The 22,837-nt window shown below is 39.6% G+C and overlaps 1 protein-coding gene across 9 annotated transcripts in view; it reads left to right on the forward strand.

Annotated features, from left to right (window-relative positions):
• Positions 1-22,837, forward strand: part of AOPEP (aminopeptidase O (putative)) — a 422,559-nt gene that overhangs the window by 10,398 nt on the left and 389,324 nt on the right. Inside the window, exon 2 of one of the 9 annotated variants that reach the window (XM_061426102.1) lies at positions 10,486-10,792. The exons of the other annotated variants lie outside the window; for them this stretch is intronic. The gene's annotated coding sequence lies outside the window, so the exon portion shown is untranslated. The remainder of the gene's footprint in view (positions 1-10,485; positions 10,793-22,837) is intronic. 9 annotated transcript variants of the gene reach the window in all.

A 22,837-nucleotide genomic window follows, 5' to 3' on the forward strand; every position in this document is an offset into this window, starting at 1 on the left:
TGGGGAAGAAATATGTGGAAGTTCTTGTCTATTGTTCAGTTGCTCAGTCATGTCCAACTGTTCGTGACCCAGTGGACTGCAGCATGCCAGGTTTCCCCGTCCTTCACTGTCTCCCAGAGTTTCCTCAAACTAGTGTCTGTTGAGTCAGTGATGCCATTCAGCCATCCCATCCTCTGTCACTCCCTTCTCTTCCTGCCCTCAATCTTTCCCAGCATCAGGGTCTTTTCCAGTGAATCAGCTCTTCACATCAGGTGGCCAAAGTATCGGAGCTTCAGCATCAGTCCTTCCAATGAATAGTCAGGGTTGATTTCCTTTAGGATTGAGTGGTTTGTTCGAGAGTCTCAAGAGTCTTGAGGGTTTCTCAAGAGTCTTCTCTAGCACCACAGTTTGAAAGCCTCAGTTCTTCAGCCTTCTTTAGTGTCCAACTCTCACATCCATACATGCCTACTGGAAAAACAACAGCTTTGACTGTATCGAACTTTGTTGACAAAGTGACGTCTCCATTTTTTAGTACTCTGTCTAACTTTGTCATAGCTTTTCTTCCAAGGAGCAAGCATCTTTTGATTTCGTGTCCATAGTCACCATCTGCAGTGATTTTGGAGCCCAAGAAAATAAAGCCTGTCACTATTTCCATTTTTTCCCCATCTATTTGCCATGAAGTGATGGGACCAGATGCCATGATCTTAGTTTTTTGAATGCTGAGTTTTAAGCCAGCTTTTTCATTCTCCTCTTTCACTTTCAGTGAGAGGCTCTTTAGTTCCTCTTCACTTTCTGCTGTAAGGGTGGTATCATCTGCATATCTGAGGTTATTAATATTTCTCCTGGCAATCTTGATTCCAGCTTGAGCTTCATCTAGCCCGGCATTTCGCATGATGTACTCTGCATAGAAGTTAAATAAGCAGGGTGACAGTATACAGCCTTGACATACTCCTTTCCCAATTTGGAACCAGTCCATTGTTCTATGTCCAGTTTTTTTTTTTAATTTAAATTTATTTATTTTAATTGGAGGCTAATTACTTTACAATATTGTATTGGTTTTGCCATACATCAGCATGAATCTGCCACGGGTGTACACGTGTTCCCCATCCTGAACCCCCCTCCCACCTCCCCCATCCCATCCCTCTGGGTCATCCCAGTGCACCCGCCCCGAGCATCCTGTATCCTGCATCAAACCTGGACTGGCGATTCATTTCTTATATGACATTATACATGTTTCAATGCCATTCTCCCAAATCATCCCACTCTCTCCCTCTCCCACAGAGTCCAAAAGACTGTTTTATACATCTTTGTCTCTTTTGCTGTCTCACATACAGGGTTATTGTTACCATCTTTCTAAATTCCATATATATGCGTTAGTATACTGTATTGGTGTTTTTCTTTCTGGCTTACTTCTCTCTGTATAATAGGCTCCAGTTTCATCCACCTCATTAGAACTGATTTAAATATATTCTTTTTAATGGCTGAGTAATACTCCATTGTGTATATGTACCACAGCTTTCTTATCCATTCATCTGCTGATGGCTATGTCCAGTTCTAACTGGTGCTTCTTGACCAGCGTACAGGTTCTTTAGGAAGCAGGTAAGGTGATCTGGTATTCCTATCTCTTTAAGAATATTCCACAGGTTGGTGACCAATACGAAGGCTTTAGCATAGTCAACGAAGCAGAAGTAAATGTTTTTTTCTGAAATTCCCTTGCTTTTTCTATGATTCAGTGGATGTTGGCAATTTGCTCTCTGGTTCCTCTGCCTTTTCTAAATCCAGTTTGTACATCTGGAAGTTCTTGGTTCAGGTACTGTTGAAGCCTAGCTTTTGAGCATTACCTTGCTACCATGTGAAATGAGTGCAGTTGTGTGGTAGTTTGACCATTCTTTGGCACTTCCTTCTTTGGGATTGGAATGAAAACTGACTTTTTGCAGTCCTGTGGCCACTGCTAAGTTTTCCAAATTTGCTGACATATCAAGTGCAGCACTTTAGCAGCAGCATCTTTTAGGATTTGTAATAGCTCAACTGGAATTCCATCACCTCCACTAACTTTGTTTGTAGGAATGCTTCCTAAGGCCCCCTTGACTTCACACTCTAGGTAGGTGTAGCTGTAGGTGAGTGATCACACCGTTTTGATTATCTGGGTCATTAAGATATTTTTTGTATAGTTCTCCTGTGTATTCTTGCCACCTCTTCTTAATATCTTCTGCTTCTGTTAGGTCCATACTGTTTCTGTCCTTTATTGAACCCATCTTTGCATGAAATGTTCCCTTGGTATCTCTAATTTTCTTGCAAAGATCTCTTGTCTTCCCTATTCTATTGTTTTCCTCCATTTCTTTGCACTGATCACTGAGGAAGGCTTTCATATCACTCCTTGCTATTCTTTGGAACTCTGCATTCAGATGGCTGTATTTTTCCTTTCCTCCTTTGTTTTTCGTTTTTTCTTAGTGAAACAACTGACGTTGCTGATATTGAGTGTTTGATTTGGAGGAGAATGAGGGATTGATGGGACAGAGTTTAAAACAGTCATAGAAGGAAAAAGAGTGAGTGAAGAGGTAACTAGGGAGAGATAAGAAGGACTGCCTGCCTGCTAATGCTGAGCATTTTGCTGAGGTTTAATCTCAATACATAGTGTCAGCTACTTTTATGATTATGGAACATGTTTGTTTTGCTTTTGTTGAGCTCAGTGCACCAAGTTTAAAAGTAGAAAATTTTGAGGATTTAATTGGTTGAGGATTATGTTTTTATAAAACAAGTGTGTCAGAAGGATGAAAAGGCAAGAGAATTGAGGTTGAAATGTTCTAAGAGTGATTGAGGAATGGACCAGTTATCTAAAGAGGACCATAGAGCAGGGCTTCTCAACTTTAGAAACATAATTTTCTGTTGTAGGATCTGTCTTGTGCATTGTGGGATGGTCCGCATCCCTGACGTCTACTTACTAGATGCCAGTAACAGCCCCCTCCAGTTGTGACAACTAAAAGTGTCTCCAAACATTGTCAATTGCCCTCTGAGGGGCAAAATCACTTCCATTTGGAACCACTACCTTACAGTCAGAGGAGCAGATGGATTGGAAATAATCAGAAGGCTGAGGGACTGACTTTGCCGATAAAGGTCTGTCTAGTCAAAGCTCTGTTTTTTTCCAGTAGTCATGTATGGATGTGAAAGTTGAACCGTAAAAAGAAGAATTGACTGCTTTTGAACTGTGGTGTTGGAGAAGACTCTTAAGAGTCCCTTGCACTGCAAGGAGATCGAACCAGTCCATCCTAAAGGAAATCAGTCCTGAATATTCATTGGAAGGACTGATGCTGAAGCTGAAGCTCCAATACTTTGGCCTCCTGATGCAAAGAACTGACTCATTGGAAAAGACTCTGATGCTGGGAAAGATTGAAAGCAGGAAGAAAAGGGGATGACAGAGGTTGGATGGCATCACTGACTTGATGGACATAAGTTTGAGCAGGCTTTGGGAGTTGGTGATGGACAGGGAAGCCTGGTGTGCTGCAGTTCATGGCGTCGCAGAGAGTTGGACACGACTGAGTGACTGAACTGAACTTAACTGAGGGACTGAGGTCTCAATGCAATAAATAAAAGAATTGGCAAGTAAGCTAGAGAAAGAGTAGGGAGATAGGAAGTTGTGTTTTGAGATAAAATTATGGAAATTACATATTTCAGAGATAGAGCTATTCCAAGTAATAAAAATTTCAAGAATGGACTATTGGTTTACTGAGTGCAGTGAAGGTGAAGATTGTTGGCACTGAGTAGGTAATTTTGGGAGAGAGAACATAGTCAGAGCAGGTTGGAAAAGCAGCCGTAAGACAGCCTGAGAGTTTCTGAAATAAGATCAGAATTAAGATTTTCTAGATGTTTGTTTTCTTACTCTATCCAATAAGTGTTACTCAAGTCTTTTTCTAACATTGTCAGTTTCCTGACCTTGTACCTCCATGCTGCAGTGCTTTAAAAAGTCATTGAGGGGGACACTTCCTTGGTGGTCCAGTGGTTTAGAATCCACCTGCCAACGTGGGGGACACGGATTCTATCCCTTGTCTGGGAACTAAGATCCCACATGCCAAGGGGCAACTAAGCCCATGTGCCACAACTACTGAGCCCCTGTGCCACAACTACTGAAGCTCACGTGCCCTAGGGCCTGCACTCTGAAACAAGAGAAGCCACTGCAATGAGGAGCCTGCATACCACAAACCAGAGAGTAGCTCCCACTCCCCACGAGTAGAAAAAGCTCATAGGCAGCATTGAAGACCCTGTGTGGTGCAACCAAGATCCAGCACAGCCATAATAAATAAATAAATAAATAAGTCATGGCCACCTGATGTGAAGAGCTGACTCATTTGAAAAGACCCTGATGCTGGGAAAGATTGGGGGCAGGAGGAGAAGGGGATGACGGAGGATGAGATGGTTGGATGGTATCACCGGACACAATGGACATGGGTTTGGGTGGACTCCAGGAGTTGGTCATGGACAGGGAGGCCTGGCATGCTGCAGTTGGTTCATGGGGTCACAAAGAGTCGGACACGGCAGAGCGACTGAACTGAACTGATGGTGTACTTCCCTGACAGTCCAGTAGTTAAGACGTCACTTTCCAATGCAAGGGGTGTGGGTTCAATTCCTGGCCAGGGAGCTAAGATCCCCACATGGCTCGTGGTCAAAACAAAACAAAACATAAAACAGAAACCGTATTGTAATAAATTCAATAAAGACTTTAAAAATGAACCATATAAAAATAATCTTTAAAAATAAATAAAATAAAAAGTCATGGAATTCATCCAGCTTATTTATTTTTACAGTGTTTTCCTGATCTGATTTTGTGATCATTTACCTCTAAGTATACCACTTTTCTGGAGAAGGCAATGGTAAGCCACTGCAGTACTCTTGCCTAGAAAATCCCATGGATGGAGGAGCCTGGTAGACTGCAGTCCATGGGGTCCCTACGAATCGGACATGACTGAGCGACTTCACTTTCACTTTTCACTTTCACACAATGGAGAAGGCAATGGCAACCCACTCCAGTGTTCTTGCCTGGAGAATCCCAGGGATGGCAGAGCCTGGTGGGCTGCCGTCTATGGGGTCGAACAGAGTCGGACACGACTGAAGCGACTTAGCAGCAGCAGCAGCATACCACTTTTCAAAAAGCCCGTTGTTCTGTGCTATGTGACTGAATTTCAGGACATTTCTTTTGTGTTTGAACATCTCAGTCTTTGTCTGAAGTAATGTCAGCTTATCCTTAAATCCTGCAACCTCTTAGGTGTTCCCTTTCTTCTCCCACTTGCTCTTTATTGTTTCCTGTTTATTTAGAACATATAATTATGTATGTACAATGTTGATTGAGAGGTAATTACAGTGGTCTCAGTAAGCAAAATAAAAATTACTAATAGAATATGCCTTCAAATATGCTTTTTTTCTGTTTGATAAATCCAGACTTCAGTGAAATTTGTATTTTTGCCTTATCTTAATGAACTTATCCTACATTATTCATTAAGAATGAGTACTAAAAAAAAAAAAGAATGAGTACTAACACCTGTTTTACAAAGCATTAAAAATATACATATTATCAATGGATATAAGTAGACTTAGGCTTTCTTATTGTAAGTATTGTCATTGCAAAATAAGAAGTAAGTAGGTGATATTAAAAGCCTTGATCTTTGAATTGGAATATTTAGTCCATTTACATTTCAAGTATTTTTTTTTATTAAAGTATAGTTAATTTGCAATGCTGTGTTCAAGTATACAGCAAAGTGATTCTTTTTATGACTAGTATTTTATATAAATATACACATGCATACATACATACATACACACCTGCATATATACCACACTTCTTTATCTATTTATCTATCAGTGGACATTTATGCTACTTCCATGTCTTGACTGTTGTAAATAGTGCTACTATGAGCCTTGGGGTCCACATATCTTTTCAGATTAGAGTTTTCTTGGAATATATGCCCAGGAATGGGATTGCTGGATCAAATGGTAGGTCTATTTTTAGTTTTTAAGGAACCTCCATACTCTCCATAGTGGCTGTATATTTTACATTTCCTCCAGCAGTGTAGGAGGGTTCTCTTTTCTCCACACACTTTGTAGCATTTATTATTTTTAGACTTTTTAAAATGATGGCCATTCTGACTAATGTGAGATGATACCTCATTGTAGTTTTGATTTGCATTTTTCTAATAATGAGCATCTTTTCATGTGCCTGTTGGCCATCTGTATGTCTTTTTTAGGGAAATTTCTATTTAGGTTTTCTGCTCATTTTTTGATTGGGTGTTTGATATTACACTGTATAGGCTGTTCATATGTTTTGGAAATTAATCCCTTGTTGGGATTCCTTGGTGGCTCAGATGGTAAAGAATCTGCCTGCAATGCGGGAGACCCAGGTTCAGTCCTTGGGTTGGGAAGATCCCCTGGAAAAGGAATTAACAACCCACTCCAGTATTCTTGCCTGGAAAATCTCATGGATGGAGGAGCCTGGTGGGCTACAGTCCACAGGGTTGCAAAGAGTCAGACACGATTTCACTTCAGTCCCTTTTTGGTAGCATTATTTGCAAATATTTCTCCCCAGTTTGTAAGTTATCTTTTTGGTATGTTTATAGTTTCCTTTGCAATGTAAAAGCTTTTTAGTTTAATTAGGCCCCATTTGTTTATTTTGTTTTTATTTCCATTATGCTAGGAGATGGACCCAAAAATTATTGCTGGAATTTGTCAAAGAATGTTCTACCTGTGTTTTCCTCTAGGATTTTATAGTATCTGGTTTTACATTCAGGTCTTTAATCCGTTTTGAGTTTATTTTTGTGTATGGTGCTGAAGAATGTTCTAATTTCATTCTTTTTCATATACCTGACCTGTTTCCTTAGCATCACTAATTGAAGAGACTATCTTTTCTCCATTTATATTCTTGTCTCCTTTGTTGTAGATGAATTGACCATAAGTGTGTGAGTTTATTTCTGGGATTTCTGTCCTGTTCCATTGGCCTATGTGTCTGTTTTTGTGCCGGTATCATTCTGATTTGATTACTGTAGCTTTGTAGTATAATCTGAAGTGTGATTCCTCCAGCTCCGTTCTCTTTTCTCAAGATTGTTTTGGCTATTCAGGGTCTTTTGTGTTTCCATGTAAGTGTAAAAATTTTTTGTTCTTGTTCTGTGAAAAATGCCTTCGTAATTTAACAAGGATTGCATTAAACCTGTAAATTGCCTTGGATAGGATGGTCATTTTAACAGTATTGATTCTTCCAATCCAAGAACATGGTATATCTTTCCATGTTTGTGTCATCTTCAGTTTCTTTCCTCACTATCTATAGTTTTCAGAGTACAAGTTTTTTGCCTCCCTAGGTAGATTTATTTCTAGGTATCTTATTCTTTCTGATGCAATAGTAACTAGGATTGTTTACTTAGTTTCTCTTTCTGATAGTTGTTGCTGCTGCTGCTGCCTCGCCTTAGTCGTGTCCAACTCTGTGCAACCCCATAAGTGGCAGCACACCAGGCTCCCCTTCGCTGGGATTCTCCAGGCAAGAACACTGGAGTGGGTTGCCATTTCCTTCTCCAATGCGTGAAAGTGAAGTCGCTCAGTCGTGCCCGACTCTTTGTGACCCCATGGACTGCACCCTACCAGGCTCCTCTGTCCATGGGATTTTCCAGGCAAGAGTACTGGAGTGGGGTGCCATTGCCTTTTCTGCTGGTAGTTGTTAGTATATAGAAATGTAATCTGTATGTTAATTTTATATCCTGCAACTTTACCAAATTCATAGATGATCTCTAGTAGTTTTCTGGTGGTATCTTTAGGATTTTTTTAAATTTATTTTTAATTTTTTAAAATATAAATTTATTTATTTTAATTGGAGGCTAATTACTTGACAATATTATATTGGTTTTGCCATACATCAACATGAATCTGCCACGGATGTACACGTGTTGCCCATCCTGAACCCCCCTCCCACCTCCCTCCCCATGGCTTTTCTGTGAATAGTATCATGTCATCTGCAAGCAGTGACAATTTTACTTCTTCTTTTTCAATTTGGATTCCTTTTATTTCTTTTCTTTTCCAATTGCTGTGGCTAGGACTTTTAATACTATGTTGAATAAAAGTGGGGAGAGTGGGCATCCTTGTCTTGTTCCTGGTCTTAGAGAAAATGCTTTCAGCTTTTCACTGTTGACTATCATGTTATCTGTGGGTTTGTCATATATGGCATTTATTATGTTGAAATATGTTCCCTCTGTGCCCAACTTTCTGAAGAGTTTTTATTATAAATGATATTTGATCTTATCAAAAGCTTTTTCTGCATCTATTGAGATGATCATATGGTTTTTACTTTTCAATTTGTTAAAATGGTATTATGTTGATTAATTTTCAAATATTAAAAGAATCCTTGCATCTGAGATCCCACTTGATCTCACTTGGTCACAGTGTATGATCCTTTTAATGTATTTATTGTTGGAGTCAGTTTGCTAGTATTTTGTTGAGGAGTTTTGATAATTGAACTGTTACCAACAGATAGGTACTTATTGGTATTTTGTTAATTATTTTCTTCTTGCTTTTGTAGTTTTGTTGTTATTGTTCCTTTCTTCTGGTGCTGTCTTCTTTTGTGATTTTATGACTATTATTAGTGTTACATTTGGATTCTTGTTCGAAATGAGGTTTGGAACAAGAGGTTTTTGTTTGTGATTATGAGGTTCATATATAACAACACATATATCTATGTCTATATCTTTATCTATCTATCTATCTATATATATATATATATTTGTTGATGATCTCTTAAATTTAAATGCATTTTAACCATCCTACAGTTTTGCTCATTCCCCCAACTAAGTTTAATGTTTTTGATGTTACATTTTATATTTTTTTGTTTCGTGTATTTCTTAACTACTTATTGTGGATATAGGTGATTTTACTACTTTTGTCTTTTAACCTTCCTACTAGCTTTATATGCAGTCTATTTACTACTTTTGCTGTATGTTTCCCTTTACTCATGAGATTTTCCCTTTTATAATTTATGATCATATTTCTAGTTGTGGTCTTTTCTTTTCCACTTAGAAAAGACCCTGTAACGTTTCTTGTAAATCTGCTTTAGTGGTACTGAACTCTTCCAGCTTTTTAGTATCTGTAAAACTCTCTCTCCTTCAAATCTGAATGATTACCTTGCTGGTTAGAGTATTCTTGGCTTTAGATTTTTCCCTTTCATCACTTTGAATGTACCTTGCCACTCCCTTCTGGCCTATAAAAGTTTCTTCTGAAAAGTTAGCTGATAGTTGTATAAGAGCTTCCTTGTACACAAGTAGTTGCTTTTTTTATAGCTGCTTTTAAAATTCTCTCTTTAATTTTTGCTGTTGTATGTATAATGGACTTCTTTGGGTTTATCTGGTTTAAGATGCTCATCTGTTTCCTTCCATAGGTTAGGGAAGTTTTCAGCTATTACTTCTTCAACTAAGTTCTCTGCCGATTTCTCTCTTTTTCTTCTGGAACCCTTTACAATATGAATGTTAGTATGCTTGACATTTTCCCAGTGGTCTGTTAAACTGTCCTCATTTTTAAAATTCTTTTTTCTGTTCAGCATGGTTGATTTTCACTACTCTGTCTTCTAGATTGCTAATCCATTTCTCTGTATCATCTAATCTGTTGTTGATTCCTAATGTATTTTTTATTTCAGTTGTATTCTTCAGCTTTGTTTGGTTCTTCCTTATATTTTCTAACTGTTGAAATTCTCACAGTGTTCATCCATTCTTCTCCTGACTTCATTTAGCACCTTTATGATCCTTACCTTGAACTCATTTTGGGTAGATTGCTTATCTCCACTTTTTTTCCTCAGATTATGTCTTATTTCTTTACTTGGAACACATATTATTTTGTCACCTTATTTTGCCCAATTCTGTTGTTTATGTCTATGTATTAGATAGTTCAGTTATGTCTCCTGATCTTGGGGAAGTGGCCTCAATGTAGGAGATATCCTGTGGGATCCAGCAATGCACTCCCCTCTGGTCACCAGAGCTGTATGCTCTAGGGGTGCCCCTGTGTGAGCTGTGCATGCCCTTCTGTTGTGGTGAGGCAGACTGCTGTGGGCAGGGTGGTAGGCACATCTGCCGCCTGTGGTGGCTGCAGGTCTACTGGAGGCTGGGTAGGCTTCTGGTGTGGTTAGCTGCTCAGAGGTTGGGGGGTGGTGTGAGTCTGTTGCTGACCTGCTAGAGAGCAGGACCCGGTTGCCATGTGGCTATCCACATGGCAGGGGGATGTGATACAAATTATTTTTCATGGAAGCTGATCTATTTGATATTGGATTGCCCAAAAAGTTCATTCGTTTACCTGTAAGCACTTATGGAAAACCCTGAATGAACTTTTTGGTCAACCCAAAGTATAAAAATCAGTTTCTAGCAAGGAATAGCCTATAATAGTTAAATCCTCTGCTGGTCATTAACAATATTTTATGACCTTATTTCCACACTTAAGTATGGAAATTTCTAAGATTAATTACCTCAGTAATAATCATTGACTTTCTTGGTGGTCCAGTGATTAAGAATCTGCCTGCCAATGCATGGGACATGGGTTCAGTCCCTGCTCTGGGAAGATCCTGCATGCCCATTTGCCACAGCTACTGAAGTCTGCATGTGCTAGGGCCCTTTGAGCCGTAGCTACTGACTGTACACCGCAACTATTGAGGCCCATGTGCCTAGAGCCTGTGCTCCGCAACAGGAGAAGCCACCATGATGAGAAGCCCGCATACCACAGTGAAGAGTCGCCCCTGCTCACTGCAACGAGAGAAAAGCCTGCACACAGCAACAAGACCAGCACAGCCAGAAAACAGAGAAAAAGAATGGTAACCAGTTGTTTTTCATATCATATGGATCTGATTTGTTTTGGTGTTTAGCATCTAGTACCTCAAAGGAAAAATGGGTTGCTTTCTCCAAACCATGAAAATGAATGTTATGCTAAATACAACAGCATGCCAGAAGACAACAGTTTGTCAAAGAAGTTGGTGGTAAAAAGCAGCAACATTACATCCATCAGTTGCTCTCTAGTGGCAGATTACGTTAAACCGTTTGTGTGCTCAGTTTGCACCCATATTCAGTACTTGGAAAAATCTAAGATACTTCATTGGTTACACTGGAGCAACTAGATGCCTGAGGATTTAGACTCTTATTTATAGGAAATCTCTTTGATTCAGAGCATTGGCTTAACCTCTTTGCTTAGTAAAGTGAGTGTTCTGGGTTTTGGAAATGCCATGGTTATAGTATATGTGGTATTTAGTCATTTTCTTACAGTGATTAAGGAAATCATATATTTTTTATTATATATAGTAAATTATTAGTGTTGTACAGTATTTGCAATATTTAGCTTATGGCCAACACTTTAAAAGTATCTTCCCCTATTGGTGTATTTGTTCTCCAGGTTTACTTTTTTCTTCAGCATGTATCATCATCTCAAAGAAAAATAAACTGTTTAGCTTTACCTATAAAACTTCCTAATTAATTTTAAGATGGTCCCCAAGCTGTTAGTTATACGTTCAAATTGAAAAAATAAATGAGCTCCTGAAGACCTTCTAAAGATATTTAAGCTGTATCAGTGCTTACCTTGCTCCCAAATGGTTTTCATTTTGTAGGAAGTTGTCAAAATATCTTTTCTTGGGAAAGATATACATATGTAATTCACCACTTAGACCTAATGCTGGGAATACATTTTATATCTTGATGAGATAAATTTGAAAGCTTTAGAGAGAATGGGGCACCCCACCCACTTGTACTATATAAATTCTGGACCTGTCTCTGAATGGAGAAATCTGTGTTATGTATTTATTCTTAAGAAGGACCAGCATGTAAATATTGAGATCTGAATGTTCATATTTCTAGACAATTTTTTGAGTTTATACTTGATTGATTGTGCCTCCAGATGCTGTACTTTTTCCTGAGTTTGTCTGTACAGTTGTAGTCCTGTGACAGTCATCAGATAAATCACTAAATGGAGGGAGCCTGTCTTGATTTCCAGCTAAAGGAAGTGTAGTTCCCCTAAGACAGGAACAGATGCACCTCTTGTCCTTTCTACAGCTTTTTCTAAAAGCGCAGTTTTAGGGTAGGAAGTAGGGTCAGACAGGCCAGGGATTGGGGGAGGAATGGGAAGGGTGTTTATTGCTGGAGCTGCCAAGAAAGGACAAGCTTATTGCTCACACTACAAATTTTGAATGATGGGAACTTCCTGAAGATACTGAGCAGCAAGAGTCCTACACAAGAAGGTCTGTGACTGGTGTTTAGATCATTTGCCAGATGGAGTGATTTTTTTTTTTTTTAATTTTTTTTTTTTAGTATCATTGAACTCAGTGGAGGAGATCAGAGTTAGGTTAAGCCAGTGATTCTCCAGTCTGGTCTTTGGACCAGCAGTATCAGTATTACCTGGAACTTGTAAATACAAATGGTAGTCTGTATTTTAACAAGGTCTTCAGATGGTTTTAAATGTATGTCAAGTTTGAAAATCACTGGCCCAGGAAATTCAAAGTGGTTGAGAACCATTTTGCCTAATTGTGGTGGCAAGTCACAATGTTGAGAAAGAATGAGTGAAGATGTAACTGAGTGTTGGAGCATCCTTTAATCTTTATGTAAGTATGGCATTTATTTCAGACTGAGAGACAGAAGAGATACTGATATCTTCACTATAGATAATGGAATAACAAATAACACTTGTATTATAGATAGAGAATACTTCTTGTTAATGGCTGCAATTCACACTAAATCTAAATTCTGCCAGACTGTAATAGAAGAGAACTATTCACTTTGCCTTCTTTTCCATTTCAATATTTATTCTGAGTCTTTTTTAATATATACTTTATATATGCAATGACTTGTGAGAATCCTGTTTTTGTGGTTTCATGATGGCAAGAGTTGGTTCAAATAGCTTAAGTATTTCAGAAGCATTAGGGTACATAAGAATCACCTGGCCATCTTGTTTAAAATGTGGATTACTGGCCGCTATCCCTGGAGATTTTTATTTAATAAGTCTGACATAGTGTCTAGGAATCTGGTTTTTTTTAAACTGAATAGTTGATTTACAATGTTGTGTTAGTTTCTGGTATATAGCAAAGTGACTCAGTTCATATATATATATATATATATATATATAAATTTTCATATTCTTTTCCATATGGTTTATTACAGGATATTGAATATAATTCCCTGTTCTATACAGTAGTACCTTGTTGTTTATCTGCTTTATAGTTCGTAACTGCTAATGCCAAACTCCTAATTTATCCTTCCCTCACTTCCTTTCCCCTTTGGTAACCATAAGTTTGTGTTCTGTGTCTGTGAGTCTTTTTCTTTTCATAAATAAGTTCCTTTGTGTCATATCTTAGAACATATATTTTTAACAGGCACTACTCCCACCAGCCTGTACCTTCCCATTTGATTCTAGTGCATGTGATCCTCAGATCATACTTTGAGAAACACTGTGATAGATCTCTGAGAAGAACTGCAGTTTATCTGGCTATAAAACAAGTGTTCTCATGAGTTGCTGAGGATATTTACAGATGTGAGTCAGAATTGCTAGTAATGAAGGTACCTGAATGTATAATGCTCATTGGAATTTGATGCTTGGGATGAAATTCTTTGAGAAATCATAAGTAGTCTTCCTCGGTCAAAATGCTCCCAAAGACCACTTTGACAGTGTAATATTATAACACAAAACCAATCAGACTTAAATGTTTTGTACTCTTATATATTCTCTGAATGATCTTTAGGAAGCCTATCTTTACAGGCATGGGGCTACATATCAAAGCTTCACACAGTCAAAGAATATATTAGCTTGAGAAAATATGAGGCAAGTATATCTTTCCAGTCTCCAAGCCATGTGCTCAGAGTCTAAATGGCATCAAGGGTGTTAAGAAATAATATGTCAGTGAGTCTACTGGCCAGAACCCTAAGGTCACTGTCAGGGTCAGGAGTAAATAAATTTATATTTTTCTTGCATTGAATTATTTTTAAAAGTTGTTATATCTAGCTTTCAGGAAAATGATCAATGAATAAAAAACGGAGCAGGAAGCTTTTTTTTTTTCTGTTCTCTTTGGAGAGAGCTTTCACTTACTATCTTTCTGTATACCTCACTATTCCAGGGGCTTCCCCTGTGGTTCAGCTGGTAACAAATCCACCTGCAGTGCAGGAGATATGGGTTTGATCCCTTAGTTGGGAAGATCCCCTGGAGAAGAGAAAGGCTACCCACTCCAGTATTCTGGCCTGGAGAATTCCATGAACTGTATAGTCCATGGAGTTGCAAAGAGTTGGACACGACTGAGTGACTTTCACGTCACTTCACTATTCCAGAATTCAGTTAGGGCTTCTTAAATGAAGGAGAGTAAAGAAAGTGGCATGTTCTTGATTCACCTACTTAGGATGGATAACTGTCAACAGAGTTCCTCCCTCTGCAGTGGGAAAAGGGAATAAAAAGAAAAGGATAAAAAATTCTAGCATCTTCAATGTGAGTGTTTTTGAGGAGAGGTGGTATGGTCACATCCCTCCATCAGAAATGGGAATAAGCTCCTCTTTGGAATCTGTTTCAAGCCACCAGTGGTACTAATATTTCAAAATGAAATGTAACTTATTTTCTTTAGGCAAGAGGAACAGGTGTAGCAGAGCCCAGCCTCCTCTCTGCCCTGGAGTCACTACTTTAATTGTGGGCCCCTCTGTGACCTCTTGCAGAGAAGGCGATGGCACCCCACTCCAGTACTCTTGCCTGGAAAATCCATGGACGGAGGAGCCTGGTAGGCTGCAGTGCATGGGGTCGCTAAGAGTTGGACACGACTGAGCGACTTCACTTTCACTTTTCACTTTTATGCGTTGGAGAAAGAAATGGCAACCCACTCCAGTGTTCTTGCCTGGAGAATCCCAGGGACGGGGGAGCCTGGTGGGCTGCCATCTATGGGGTCGCACAGAGTCAGACATGACTGAAGCGACTTAGCAGCAGCAGCTGTAACCTCTTGAGGGGAGAAGGAAATGGCAACCCACTCCAGTATTCTTGCCTGGAGAATCCCAGGGACAGAGGAGCCTGGCGGGCTGCCGTCTGTGGGGTTGCACAGAGTCGGACACAACTGAAGCAACTTAGAAGCAGCAGCAGCTATAACCTCTAGGACTAGTGTCAACAGGAAAGAAGCCGGTTCAGGAAAAAGCCCCATCTGATTATTAGACAGTCGTCCTTCTGCCAAATTCAGCTCTGTTTGGCAAGCCGAATGGGACAGTAGCACTAATATCACAGAGTGTCCAAGAGCTTGTAGAGAAGGCCTGGCATCCCCGTTCTTTCTGCTGCTTCCCTCATGGAGGCCTACTGCCCACCATTTCCTGTACATTCCGTTCCCTATCCCTGCCACACCCCAGCACTGTTCTCAGTGCCAGCCCTGTTGCTCCCACTGACCATGTGCCTTACTTTATAAAAAAGAAACATCCTAAAAGTGGTTTTCTGAACATCTAGTTTCCCTGTCACTTTTTAAAGTATAGCTATGTTACCAGGCAAAGCTGTTTGTGTTTTTTTCCCAACCAGTGTTTTCTTGAATTGTATGCAAGGTGATTTAAAATGGTACAAGGATAGGCATAGTTGGAATTTTAGTATATGGTGGAAAACCCTGGCACATTGTGGTCCATGGGGTAGCAAAGAGTCAGACATGACTGAGTTACTGAACAACAACAACATTCCAACTGTATTTATTAAATATTTTCCTTCAGTCGACTTCACCAACTGTATTTATTGAATATTTTCCTTCAATCGACTTCACCATTGATTCGTGCCAGGCTTCCCTGTCCTTTACTGTTTCCTAGAGCTTGCTCAAACTCATGTCCATTGAGTCAGTGACGCCATACCACCATCTCGTCCTCTGTCACCCCCTTCTCCTCCTGCCTTCTATCTTTCCCAGCATGAGGGTCTGTGTGGGTTGATATGAGGATGGCAAAAATACTCAACATGACTAGGTGACTAAAGCTTGGGAATTACTGTTTTAAACAAATACTCAGGGCTAATATTTTTTGAAATTGTCTTCAAAGTAAGTTCCAAGATTGAAATGCTATGCCATGTTGAAAGGAGACATGTACTTAGCATGGCGTAATTCTTTAATTGTAAATTCCTGTTGAAATCAATGGGTATCTTTTAAAAATAGTCCCTTTAGGGCTTCCCTGATGGCTCAGTTGTAACGAATCTGCCTGCCAGTGTAGGAGAAACGGGTTTGATCCCTGATCCAGGAAGATCGCACATGCAGCGGGACAACTGAGCCTGTGTACCACAGCTGTTGAGCCTGTGGTCTAGAGCCCGGGTGCTAAAACTAATGAGGCCCACGTGCCCTAGAGCCCTTGCTCCACAACAGGAGAAGCCACTGCGATGAGAAGCCTGCACGTCCCAACTGGAGAGTAGCCCCTGCTTGCCACCACTAGGGAAAAGCCTGCACGGCAATGAAGACCCAGCACCGCCGAAAATAAATAGATAAAGTGACTAAAATAAATAAAAATAGTCCCTTTAGAATAGCAAGCTTATAATAATCCTTGCTATTATCATTTATATGTTTTTATTGAGCCTTTTAATCTAGATTATATAAGAGTTTTTATCTTCTGTAGGACACTTAAGAGGAAACCACTGTAAAACTTTGTTTAAATCGTTTGCTTTTCTTTCCCCCCAACTTTTTAAATAATAGCTTTATTTAGATGTAACTCACATATCGTAAAGTTTGCCCTTTAAAAGTATACAACTCAGTGGTTTTTAGTATATTCACAGAGTTCTGCCCTCACTACCGTTTAGAAAACTAAAATATCCTAAAAAGGATTTTGTCATTACTCCAAAAAGAACCTCTCTATCCATTAGTAATCTGTCCCCATTTCGCCTTTACCCAGCCCCTGGCAACCACTAATCTACTTTCTGTTCCAGTGGTTACGCCTGTTCTGGACAGTTCATATAAATGGAATCATATAATATATGGCCTTTTGTGTCTTCCTTTGACTTAGCATAGTTTTTTCAAGCTTCATCTTTTTTTGGTATGTATCAGTGTGTTATTCCTTTTTATGGCTGAACTATTCCACTGTATGGCTATACCACATTTTGTTTTCCATTCATCACTTGATTGGCATTTGCATTGCTGCTTTTCTTTGAACAGTATTAAAAATACCTGGGGTTTTTGAGATAGTCACTGGATGACTCTGCAGGTGTGTTCTAGAGGGGATTCATGCCGTGAGTGGGAACTGGGTATCTTGCTCCTGTGATCATGAATTCAAGGAGTCTGTATCTGTAATCTCTTTATGCTAATAAATATATTCTTTTATGAGCTCAAGCAGTGAATTTCCCTCTGTAGCAGAACATTCGTTATTAAAAAACTACTTTCACATTATTTAGGGCTTCCCTGGTGGCTCAGATGGTAAAGTGTCTGCCTGCAATGCAGGAGGCCTGGGTTTGATCCCTGGGTTGGGAAGATCCCCTGGAGAAGGAAATGGCAACCCACTCCAGTATTCTTGCCTGGAAAATCCAATGGACAGAGGAGCCCTGTAGGCTACAGCCCATGGGGTCGCAGACAGTCGGACACGACTGAGTGACTTCAAAAAATTTTTTCACATTATTTCTTTAAGGCCCAAATTTTTAAAATAGCTTCTATTAAAAATAGTGCTTTTCAACATTTCTGGAAGAGGAAATCTTAAAAGGCTGATATTTTTCTCTGCATTTTCTTATCCAATTTCTTTAGTTTTACCCTACTGAACCCTGTAACCCAGTTCTATTAATCTGGTCCATTTCCAGTACATGAAAATTTATGGACATAATAAATTATATTACTTCTCCTAATAGAGTTTTTAAAGTTTTGTTAATTTTTATCATAGCATAACAAAAATTCCTGGGTGGTCTAATAATGCTTTCATCATTAAATGTTAGACATTAAGCCAATTCTTTTTATTTTTAAAGGGTATATTGTTGAATTATATCCACAAAAGTGTTCAATAGTTATTTTTCTTGGGCCTGTGGTATGCAAAGCTCTTGGTGAAATAATACCCCTTACTTTTGCATCTGCTTTAGTTATACATTGGGGCTTCCCTGATGTCTTAGCAGGTAAAAATCTGTCTGCAAGGCAGGAGACACAGGCGATAAGGGTTCAGTCCCAGGGTTGGGAAGATCCCCTGGAAGAGAAAAATGACAACCTACTCCAATATTCTTGCCTGAAAAATACCAAGGACAGAGAAACTTGGTGGGCTACAGTCCAAAGGGTTTGCTAAATCAGACACAACTGAGTAGTAAGGATGCATTCTTGCATAGTCATACTTTATTTCAACTGTTGTCCTCTATACTCGGTGCATTGAAGACAGTGACTGACCTCCAGTGTGACCTGAGATGATTATGAGGGTTTTAGAAACTGTCATGTGAGAATCAGGTCAAAGAACTGATGTCCCATTTTTGAAGAGAATATTCAGGCAGTGACGTGACAGTCTTCCAGTCATTCAGGGCTTGTCTGTAGAAGTCTTGTTCTTTTGGAGAGTGACGGGGAGAAATTTGATTGAAAGAAGCATATGTCAATAAGGCTGGAACTCCTCGCAGCCTAAAAGTAGACCTAAATCATGAGTTTATGTTCTAATTTTCCATCCTTATTTACATTTCCTCTGTCTTCTAATCCCTAGATTGTCTAGTCCAGTGTCTCATGGTAAGAATGGTTTTTGGTTAAAGAAGTAAAGTGAAGTCGCTCAGTCGTGTCCAACTCTTTGCGACCCCATGGACTGTAGCCCACTGGGCTCCTCCGTCCATGGGATTTTCCAGGCAAGGATACTGGAGTGGGTTGCCATTGCCTTCTCCAGGGGAACTTCCCGCACTGTAGGCAGACGCTTTACTGTCTGAGCCACAAGGTATATGGAATGCTATATTATTGAATCATCATTAATACATTATTTTAGCTTTAATAAATAAAATATAAATGTGTAAAGTATTATTTGGTATTATGCAATTTTATGTAATTAACTTTTTTTAGGCCAGGACTAAAATATACCTTTCAGTTGGTGTGTATGTTTAAGATTTTATCACTCCATAAAATATGGAGCCTGTAACATAATATAAATTGCAGGACCTGCAACACAGTATAAATTGCCTTACCAGTAAGCAATAGAGAATAGAGTGTGGTGGTGTTTGTGAGTGGTAGGAAGAAGGTTGACAGTGAATAGCCATAGGAATATGAGAATAACTTTGACCTGTTTCAGTGTTGCCTTTCTCTTTCATCTTAAGGGTTTAGGCTCTGATTCACTTCCTGTATTTTAAATGGGCATTTTTGATCTAGAGTTGGACTGTGCTTCAGGCAAAGTGTAGTTTTAAGAGTCTGTGATCTGAAGTCAGACCATATAAATCTAAATTTCAGCTCTGCCATCTAATAGCTATGAACTTAGGGAAGTATCTTTAGCTATTTGAGCCTTAATTACTCATCTTTAGAATGGAGATGAAAACCTTACTTCATCACGTAGGGAGGAATAAATGCGATCATGTACTTACTGCATCTAGACTTCTCATAGCAAGCAGTTGTTAGATGCAGTTGTTAATTGTTGTTAATACTACTTTGCAGAGGTCAGGTGCCTTCTCAAAGATTTCTGAGAGGCGGTAGTCCAGAGGAGTTCTGAACTGACTCACTTCCTAAAGGTGAAAGACTCTGGTCTGCCTGATTACTCTAAGTCACTCCAGATTCATTTTGCTAGCTTGGAACCAATACATTCTAGGGAAGTTTTTGGGTGAATGGAATACTCCTGGCCTGCCATAGTCTAGATCTGTTCCTGCCTTGTAGGAGAAAAGAAGTACCTTTGTCTCAGGGGAGATATAGAAAAGAGCAAGAAAATTTTTAATTGATGGGGGTAGGGGGCAAAGTGGACTACATCTAAATCTTCGTGAGTGCTTAGCATGCCAAGTCTCTTCAGTCATGTCTGACTCTTTGCGACCCTATGGACCATAGCCCGCCAGGCTCCTCTGTCCATGGGATTCTCCAGGCATGAATACTGGAGTAGGTTACCATGTCCTCCTCCAGGGAATCTTCCCGACCCAGGGAATCTTCCCGACCCAGGGATTGAACCCTGTGTCTCCTACATTGGCAGGTGAGTTCTTTACCTCTAGTGCCCCCTCGGAAGCCCTCATGAGTATCATAAAACTATTCAAAGTTGTATGATTGAGATATCCATTCAACAAGTGTCTATTAAGCATTTTTGCATACCACTTAGTTTTGTCTAGGAGAGAGTATGTTAGAAAATGTTGGGTTTCATTACTAAGACTGCTTTTCAAATCCATATTGGGATCTCTTTATTATGCTCTTTTCCTGGTGGCAGGTTGCAGGGGCTCATCTGGTTTTCTCTCTTCTCTGAACTGCCTCCACCCACTCTTCAACCTTTCTTTGTTGTCCCTATGGTTGTCTTCAGACTCTTTTAACATTAGGGATTTTCTTGCTAATCCTTATGGAAAAAATAGAAAAAGACTAACATGTGTAGGATTGTTTAAAGATTTGGAGGTTTTTACAATTAAAATTACCAATTTAGTGCTAAGATAGTAGCTGCTAAAATTGAAATTGGAAGATAAGATGGGCTTCTTTCCTCTTGCTAAGCAGCAAGCCCCCCAAACCAATTCTGTTCCATGTACCACACCTCTGTCTCCTCTGTGCCCACTGAAAAGCCATCTTTCCAGCACCAGAGGAGATAGAATTCCCCCTGGTCTCAAGTGTACAGTTTGTATTTCCAAGGAACTCTAGATATGATGATACTCCATTTTAAAAAATACCTGGGATTTTGTTTTAATCAAGTATTATAAGATGACAGACATGTAGACAAACTGCCTTTGAAACAAGAGTTTATTATTTACAGTTCCAAGAGAAGGGAGTCGGCCTTGCAAGGCCACAGCTAGAGGCACAGAGGTTGATCAGGAGGTAGGAGGAGTGAGAGGAAAGCATGAGCATGAGCCTTTATTGTGGTTTCTGGGGGAAAGGCAAGGTAGGGCAGGGTCCTCAGACTTAGGATCGGCTAGTTTGAATTATTTCAGAGGGTTCTGAGCTGCAGGGGTGGTTCCTAGTTGTCTGGTATCTTATCTTAAGTAAGTTAGACTGGGAGGAATAGTGACTTGATGTGTGAGTTAGATAAAGGATGTGGTTGAGGGTGTGGACTATGGATTGGTTGGTTTGCATATTAGCTAGCCCTGGAAGGGGCTGTCTCTCTAGGATCAGTAAGCCCTCAAGACCTCAAATTATTACAAAATACAGGAAAAAAAAAAAAAAAGACTACTACATACTCTTTCCAGCAGAACTGTGCTTATCATAGAGTGATTCTTTTGGGGACATTTTCTTATTGAATGAAAACAAAGAATGGTAAAGCGGCTCCCTGTATCCCCAGGGTTTACAGTCTAGCTTAGTGCATAAACCCTGCACACATGAACTGTGACTAGTCATGCAAGGCACAACTTTCTGTGCTAGAAAGATCCACACAGTGTAATGGAAGTTCAATGAAAGGGGAGATCAGAATGTCCTAAAACAATATAGGGCAGTGGTTAAGAGGACAGTCTTGGAGTCAGAATGCTGGGTTCATCTGGCTTCATCATTTATTAGTCATATAACCTTGAAAATGAAAGTGAAGTCACTCAATCGTGTCTGACTCTTTGCAACCCCATGGACTGTAGCCTACCAGGCTCCTCTGTCCATGGGATTTTCCTTAAACACGTTGTTTAATCCCTGTGTTTTAGTTTCCTCATCTATAAAATTAGTTTAATGATACCCACTTCATAGAGTCATTGTGAGACATTGAAAGTACTAACTTTAGAACAAAACGTAGCACTTGGTAAGTATTCAGTTAATGTTGGCTGATATTAGGGCTGTGGAGGAAGTTTAGTGGAGTGGATAGAATTGATCTTTAAGCAGAAGAGAGAGAGGAATTATTCCTTTTTTGGGTAGGAGAGGGTACGGGGTGGTGGCTGGAACCGAGTCTGGCAGATTCAGGTAAAAGAGGTTGGTTTGGTTGGATAAGTTTGAAAAAATAGGTTGATGAAAGCTTTGATCCTAAGGAGTCTGTGTTTTTGTTTCTTTTCCTTTACACCATAGAAATTCATTTGAGGCATGCTGTTTTACTTTATTTTTTTTAAAGCAGGGACATGACATTAAATGAGTACTTCAGGGACCTTCATCTTGGTGGTGTGGTTTTGGAGAGTTAGCAAGAGAAACTATGAGTTAGCAATAGAAACAAACAACTTTAAAATCTTTGTGCTTTGAAAATACAAAGACATGTTTCTTGCTCATGCTGATGTCCATCACAGTTCAACTCAAGGCTCTTAGCACAGTCATTCAGAGATAGAACAGCTAATATATCATATTTTGTTTGCCTTAAGAGAGGGAAGAGAACACTCTGGAGGCTCACATCCCAGCAATTAAATACTAGGCCTGGAAACGACACTCACACTTTCGTTTACAACCATGGGGTACAACTAGTCATATGGTAGTAACCAACCATGAGGGTTCCAGAAATTGTAGTATTCTCTGTTTGAGAGGAGGGCCCAAGGAGGTAAAACTGGAAATATTTGTATATAGCAGTAATGACTCTTCACCGTACATGACTCCTCATTTAGAAGGTTGTCATATGGTAGTTCAAGTAAGTGGTCTTAACTTTTGAATTAGGATTGTTGCAGTCAATGTGGAGAAGTCAGATTGGAGAAAGAATTAAAATTTAAAATTGGTAATTGATTTTATAGAATTACAAAGGAAAGAGGAGTCAGGAAGAGGAAAAACTTTTAGATGCAGTGGAAGGTGATGCTGCCATACCAGACAGAAACATGGAAGGTGGTGTATGTTAAGTAAGTTGCAGGATGATAGGTGGTTGTCCTGCAGGCCTCTAGAGCTGTATGCTTGAAGTATACTCCACCAACCAGTCCTGACCCA

This window comes from Bos javanicus, chromosome 8 (assembly GCF_032452875.1).
Source record: "Bos javanicus breed banteng chromosome 8, ARS-OSU_banteng_1.0, whole genome shotgun sequence".
NCBI lineage: Eukaryota > Metazoa > Chordata > Mammalia > Artiodactyla > Bovidae > Bos > Bos javanicus.